Source organism: Gossypium arboreum, chromosome 11 (assembly GCF_025698485.1).
Source record: "Gossypium arboreum isolate Shixiya-1 chromosome 11, ASM2569848v2, whole genome shotgun sequence".
Lineage (NCBI taxonomy): Eukaryota > Viridiplantae > Streptophyta > Magnoliopsida > Malvales > Malvaceae > Gossypium > Gossypium arboreum.
In genome coordinates this window covers 58077109-58084768 of record NC_069080.1, presented here as the reverse complement: position 1 = coordinate 58084768, position 7660 = coordinate 58077109, and positions in this window count along the sequence as shown.

Here is a 7660-nt window from a genome sequence, read left to right as displayed (position 1 = left end):
ACCGACAAGTAATAAGCAATGTAACCGGAAAAACCGTAAATAAGAATTTCAGTAGTGGTGGTCACCATTGAGCCCTCCGCTGCACCAATCCGTCAAGTCTGGGGATTACCTACAAAGATTAAACAGAAAAAGGTGAGTTTTCACAAACTCAGTGTGTAATCCCTACAGAAATCACACATACAGAATACATATCAGGTGCCATAAATGAACAATTAAGGGCTGGAGCCATTTACAGAATCAGTTAGGGCCTTAGCCCATCAGGTACAAAATCAGATTCAACTTAGAGCTTTAGCCTATGTCAGATATAGTATGCAGACAGAATAGCAGAATCCTACCCACCAGCCTCTACACACCATCTCTGTCCAACCCTACACACCATGTGGGGATATAATCGACCCACCTATCCCTACACACCATGTAGTACTGAAATGTGGCACCAAATCAGATAATTACAGCTGAGCTGCCAGATATCAGGCTTAAGAGCCTTTCAGAATACTTCCTCCCAATAACATCATCCCACCCCGATGCAATGCAACATAGAAAAATGACATGCTAATATGCAATTTATTAGATCATACATTCAGTTCAGATATCTCAGTTCATGCTCGATATAGAAATCAGACAGTCAAAATACTCAATGAGGTGTTTAAATAGCACTTACCAACACTACAGTAGGTCTACAATCGACTTGGACGACCCGTGCAACCTTACAAATCATTTCAGAAAAATGGGCTCACACGCCCATGTGGCCTACCCGTGTGGGCTTACATGGGTGTGTGGGCCTACACAACCTAAATTGGCCATTGCTGTGTGGATCACACAGCCTGGCCCAGAATCTTACACACTTGTGTGGTTCACCCGTGTGGGCCCACACGCCATTGTGGCCCACACGGCCCAATAGGTCAAGCCCATGTGTCGCACACGGCCTCATCGCTCATTACACGGCTGTTTTGAGGGCCCGTGTCATGTTCGCACAACCTAGTTCGTCATTCACACAGCTTGTACTGCCACACGGCCTACCACATAGGCTACCACACGCCTATGTGGCGTCGATAGTTTCATTTTTCGGCTTCCGCCGAATCTCATTTTCTATGTTTTTAGGTAAACAACTGTATCGTTTTTAAAACTAAACCGAACTCCAAGCATTCCAAAACCTAAAATAATCCAAAAGTCCCCGAATTAACCGCTACAAATGACAAACTAAACCAATCCCAACCAAGTTATTCAAAAGGTTCGACAACCAAAACTTACCTTCTAATGAACAGTGATACCTCCACACCCTTAATATTCCTACGAACTATTACGAACCTTTGAAACTTACCCTATTTGAGAAAGAATACAAAATATCCATTAAAATGCTAACCAGAAACTTAATAAAGCGACAGATCAGATACTTACCGAGCAAGTGAAATATGTAGAGCCAAAAGAAGTAATCGAAAAATAGGAAAGAAGAGGGAAACCAAGAAAATTCGGTAGAGTAAGGGGAGAAGAAGAAATAATGTCCAAAACTTGGAAATTCTCGGAAAAGAATAAAAAAATAGAAAATAAGGGATATGATACTAAATCCCTAAATTCTCTCCATCTAAACCCACTATTCAGAATTCTGATGCAACCACAACTCTATCCCCCAACCGAACAAAATAAGTCACCCTTGCTGAAGTTGGGATTCGAACACAAGACCTCTAACACTCTAACACACATCTTAACCATTAGACCAACGAGCCCATTCTGATATAACTTATCAATAATTAGACAAAAGCTTATTGAACAAGAGTGAGTCTTTGATTTAAAGCAAAAACAAAAATTTGCCAAAGACATGGCTTGAACTTGAGACCTCCCACATACACCCAGAACACATAACCATAGAAGCATATACACAGTTGTGTCACAGTTTCACAAAACCAAAAATTTAAAATTTTAGGGCATTACAACTCTACCCCTCTAAAAGAAAATTTTGTCCTTGAAATTTACCTGATTAGAACAAATGAGGATACTGCTGACACATCTCATTCTCAGGCTCCCAACTGACCTCCTCAGAACTATGATTCCGCCATAGCACCTTTACCAAGGGGATAGACTTCTATCGTAAAACCTTAACGTCATGATCTAGAATCTAAACCGGCTCGTCCTCAAACATTAAGTTTGGCCTAACCTTAATTTCCTCCTTAGGAACAATGTGCATGGGATCGAGCGGTAGCGTCTCAACATTGAGACATGGAAAACATCATGAATGCGATCTAACTCTGGAGGTAGCTCCAACTGATATGCAACTGGCCCTACTCATTTCAGAATCCGATACTGCCCAATAAACCGAGAGCTTAGCTTGCCCTTGCGGGCGAACCTCAATACCTTCTTCCATGGCGAGACCTTGTGTAATATCCTGATTTTGGGCCTAGTCGGAATAGTGGTTTCGTGACCACAAAATCCGAGCTATAAATAATTATTTTATGATTATTTTAAGGTCTATGATATGATTGCATGATTGTGTGAAAATTTCTTGAAGAAATTTTATGCATAAAGTGCTTAATTTGAAATTTGGGACTAAATTGAATAAATTGCAAAACTTGTGTTCTAGAAGTATTTTGCATAAAATTGAATTAGATTATTAATTAGAGGTCCTTAAAGAGTAATTTTACCAATTTCTAAGTCTATGGACAAAAATTGGACATGGATGGAATTTTGGAAAGTTTAGTAGTAAGGGCATTTTGGTCATTTAGGGTAAAATGAATTAAAATACAAAATTAAAGCCAATTTTGCTCATCTTCAACCCCATGGCCGAATATAGCAAGGAGAAACCATGGCTAGGGTTTTCAAGCTTCCAAGCTCGATTGTAAGTCCGTTCTAGCCTCGCTTTTAATGATTTTTACGTTTTGGAGTCCCTAGCTCGATTTAGCTTATGCTAGCAATAATTTAACCTAGGGTTTATATTTGGAAAAATACCCATAGGTGAAATTTGTGTATTTTGGTGTTTTATGATAGAATATGAGGTTTTAAATTATGTTAGACTACTTGTACTACTCGGTTTTAAGTGAAAACGAGCAAAAGGGCTTAATCGGTAAAAATACCTAATAGTCATAAGTACATGTTAGAGTGAGAATTTGATGTTGCCATAGAAGGAAAAATGATCAGCATGTCATAAAACATGAGAAAATAGGCTGAATTTTAATTTACGAGCTTTGGGGCAAAAGTGTAAATATGCAAAAGTTTAGGGCAAAATTGTAATTTTTCCAAAATATGATTTTGGGTCAATTTGAATAATGTGAGTCCTAATTAGACTATATTTTAAATGATAGAGCAAGGAAAACTGAAATTGGGCTAAAATAAGGAAAATACCAAGTTGTGGACGAAATGGTAAAATAGCCATTTTAGCATACGAGGTAAGTTCATATGTAAATGTTGGTAACATAGTTATTATTTTAAATGTTTTAATGTTTTTAAATGATATGATAATTATTATGAAATATTATACTTGTGATAATTGTTTGATAATATGTCAAATTATGTGATATACTTGGAAAATGTGAAATACTACCGAGTATCAGTATCGGCATTCCGTAGAAGATGGTTGAGACACATGATTGGGAAAAGGTCCGTTGAACCTCGTGAATGGATTAGGATACAAGTGACATGTCACTGGGATATTTGGGCATCCGAACTCGTTGAGTTGAGTCCGAGTTCACTTATGGATCGAGCGTCCGAACTCGTTGAGTTGAGTCCGAGTTCACTTATGGATGCGAACGCTGAGCTCGTTGAGTTGAGTCTGAGTTCACTTATGGGCGGGTTACATGGTAGCTTGGCTACATATGTGGCACTTATGTGCAAACTTTCCATGTATCCGAATTATATTCGATGTGTTCAACGGGTAAAGTTCTACTCAAATGGAGGAATACTCAAGATGAAAGGGACGTATTGGTAAGTGTTGTGAAATGGATACTTTGAACAGTATGTACTTAACCCTCGGGTTGAAAACTCGATATAACAACAATATGGTAAGATGATAAATGAAAAGGTGATATGAATGTCTTGGTGATGATTATGCAAATGATGTTTTATGTTTGCTTATATGGTTATGTTACTTGCTATTTGCATGTGAGCTTACTAAGCATTTATGCTTACTCCCTCCTTTTCATTCCTTGTAGTGTTGACAAGCCAGCTCGGAAATCGGAAGCGGTCGGAGGCACGCCACACTATCCGTATACCATCTTGGCATAATGGCTTGTATATTTTGAGTATGGCATGTATAGCATTATAATCATTTTGTATATATGGTCTTATGATATGGTTATTGAGTGGTATGGAAATAGAAATGCTTGGTAATGATTAGCCATTGGAATGGCTAATCATGATCATATTTGGTATTATGTATGTCAAATTGCTAGCTAATCCATGGAAACCATGAAATAGGTAAAATTTACCATAAAATAGATTCAGACAGCAGCAGTGACGTGAGTTTGAAAAATCACTAAAAATAGTAGAAATGGAATTAAATAATGAATAAGTTATGGAATCGAAGCTTGATGAGTCTATTTTCATATGGAATAAGCGAAACAGGTATATGAGTTATATTTTATGAGATGTTTAAATTTTTGTGAAACAGGGCCAGAGCGATTTCTGGATCCCCTGTTATGAATTTGGAAATTCACCATAAATTTTACAAAGATAATTAGAAGTCACGCTTTATATGTACAGATTCCTTATTGAGTCTAGTTTTATTAGAGACAAACGGCATAGTCATTGAATGTCTGTATAGGGAGATATCTGATTCGTAATACACAGAGGTCAGAGTAGTTGAACCCTGAAACATGGGAGATTTTAACTAATAAACTGTACTAATTGGCCCAACCAAAAATTCTAGAAAAAAAATTAGTAGATATATATATAAGTATAGTTTCAGGAAAAATTTACGGAATTGGATTTCGAGTTTCAGTAACTTGAGATATGATTTTTAAAGCGATGTGATGCGCTTAGCCACTTGTCTGGAAATTTTAAAATGAATTGTAAGAGCTGTTTAATTAATGAATTAAGTCCGTTAACACCTCGTGTTCGACTCGGAAACGGTCTCAGTGCGGGTGTTACATTTAGTGGTATCGAGCAGGTTTAGTTGGTTCTCGGACTAACCTAGCATGTGTAAAAGTTTAGCTATACATGCCAGCGATGCGTGATAGTGTGATGTCTTCCGACGCGTATAAGTACCGCGTCTTATTTAGGCAGGTACTCTCCAACCGAAATGTGCCGACCATGTTCAATGTTATGTGAAGATATTTGAGTAAAATTATGATTATGATTAGTCTCGGTTCAAAAAGTACGAATAAAAGTTTATGATACATATGTGATAATATGTGAGATGAAAGTTCATGTTGTGATAAATATCTATATTTGCTTAATGCTCATACGATGTAGTGTATGTAGCTTACTTGATAAGATGAACGGAATAAATAAAAAGTAGTAGAGGTATGAATAAAGGTCATAATATCATAATCTGAATGAAAATGTCCTTGTCTTGATTGGACGTTGAATGTTGATGAATGTTAATGATATACAATTTTTTATGAGATAAAGGATTATAATGAAATGAACTTATCTATGTTAAATTGTTGGACCTGAATTGTATGATTGTAATGATATGTACATGATGATGCACGAAATGAAAGTTGTGATTGTGATGCAAATATTTATGTTTGTTTGGCCTTATATAATGTCATGAGCATGAATTAATTTAATTAAATGAATGGATAAGTAAAGCTATCTAGAAAACATAGAATGTATGCATAAGTATATTGTCTAAATGGGATAATAGGAAAATTGGTGTAAGCCAACATGAATGAATGACATGATTTTGATGATGTTACTATGATGATGGAAGTTGTGTCATATGTGTATGTATAAGAAAGTCGAGTCGAGGTCCTACAACCCTCCCCTTACCAAAGTGGTACTTATAATGGAATTTCATGAGATTTGTATTGAATAAGTTTCTGTTGAAAACCCAAAGAGTTCAAGTGATAGAATAATTATAAGTATGATCCGAGATTGAAAATGAGCTGATAAGTAAAGTCGAGCCGAAAGTATCGATTGATATAAAGATTATTGGAATTATGCATCGTGTCCGTTAGAGAAGGAATTCTCTTTGGTAAATCGAATTACTCAAGTGCAAGGTCGAGAAAAGTGTAAATTGAAATTTATTCAGAACTGACATTCTTTAGTGAATGATTTAATATGAAATTTGTGACGGCAGAACTAGTTGGGGAAATGATATTTCAAATGTGAATTATCTGAGTGTGACAATTATGACCGGATAGATTTAGCAGTCTCTTTTGAGATGTTCTATGTGTTCACCCGTTCTTAGAAATATTTCTATGGCTATTGATCTTCTGAAGAAATTCTTGTTATATGGGAATGTCTTCTAATTTGGTATTGGATGAAAGCATTGGTAGTCTGACTGGTTTATAATTTATATTGCTCTATTTCATCGGGTATTCTATTTCATTTAAATCGATAAGAATTGATGAGAGAATTCATATGATATTATGATTCTGCTTTCTTCTACTTGATGCTTCATCGATATATATGTATGGGAAGATATATTGATCTTGTTATATTTGATTTCATGGGATTAAATAATGTTTTCTTTTGGACTTTCTTTCTTTGAAGAATTATCGAGGTATTCGTATTTTCTCTATGAATTTGGTTTTCGATTCTCCGGCATAGTATCGTATCTTGGGTTTCTTTATCTTGGATCTCTTTATTCTGGATTTCTTTATTCTGGGTTTCTCTATCTTGGATTTCTTTATTCGGTTTTCTTGTTATCTTTGTTCCATAATTTGTCAATTATGACTCATGTTCAAGTCGTTCTTCACTCGTGATAATCATGTCAAATATGACTATACTTCTAATTTGATCTTGGTAATGTGGTGATTTTAGTATTGGGATTTTTCTAATTTCTGTGTAAGGATTTGACATCAGTAAAGGCATAGGTGATAAAAGCGCGAGTTTTAGTCGGTATGGTAAATTATTTATTTGAAAGATTTCATGTGACAATTATGTCGGATTATTTTTCCCAAGTTTGATAATAGAATTTCATTTTGTACAGATCAAAGAGTAAATAGTTTGAACGAGAAGTCTATATTTATTAGAAAGAGTTGAATATTACTTTAAGTCACTACGAATGATAAGGTTTCCATCTTGTGAAAGCTGAAAAGTTTATTACATGTTGTGAGTTCGGATAGATGAGAATATTGGTAGCAAGCGTCCGAACTAGACTAGTCTACATTGAGCAAAGACTTCGACTTTCAAGAATGTATTGTTGTATGAATTGTGATGTGTTTCAAGACGGTGAGGTAATGTGATAGTTTAAAGCATCCGATGTTACATAAAATCGGAGTTGTTAAAGGGTTAAAGCCGAGCATTGGGATCTATCAAAATTATCCTTGTCAATGTTGATATTGGGATGGAAATGAGAAGGATTATTCTTGAGGCCATATCGAATTATTTCTATGGCGGAAAGAGGAAAATGTGATATATCCTATTGTTAAATGTTTGGCGAGATCTATAAATCACATCGTATTGAATGAATTCCTACTCATCGATTCATGGAATTTCAGTCTCTTTGATTGTCGGATTTCTTGGAATTCGGTCTCCATTAAATCAAGTTGAGATCCGGTTT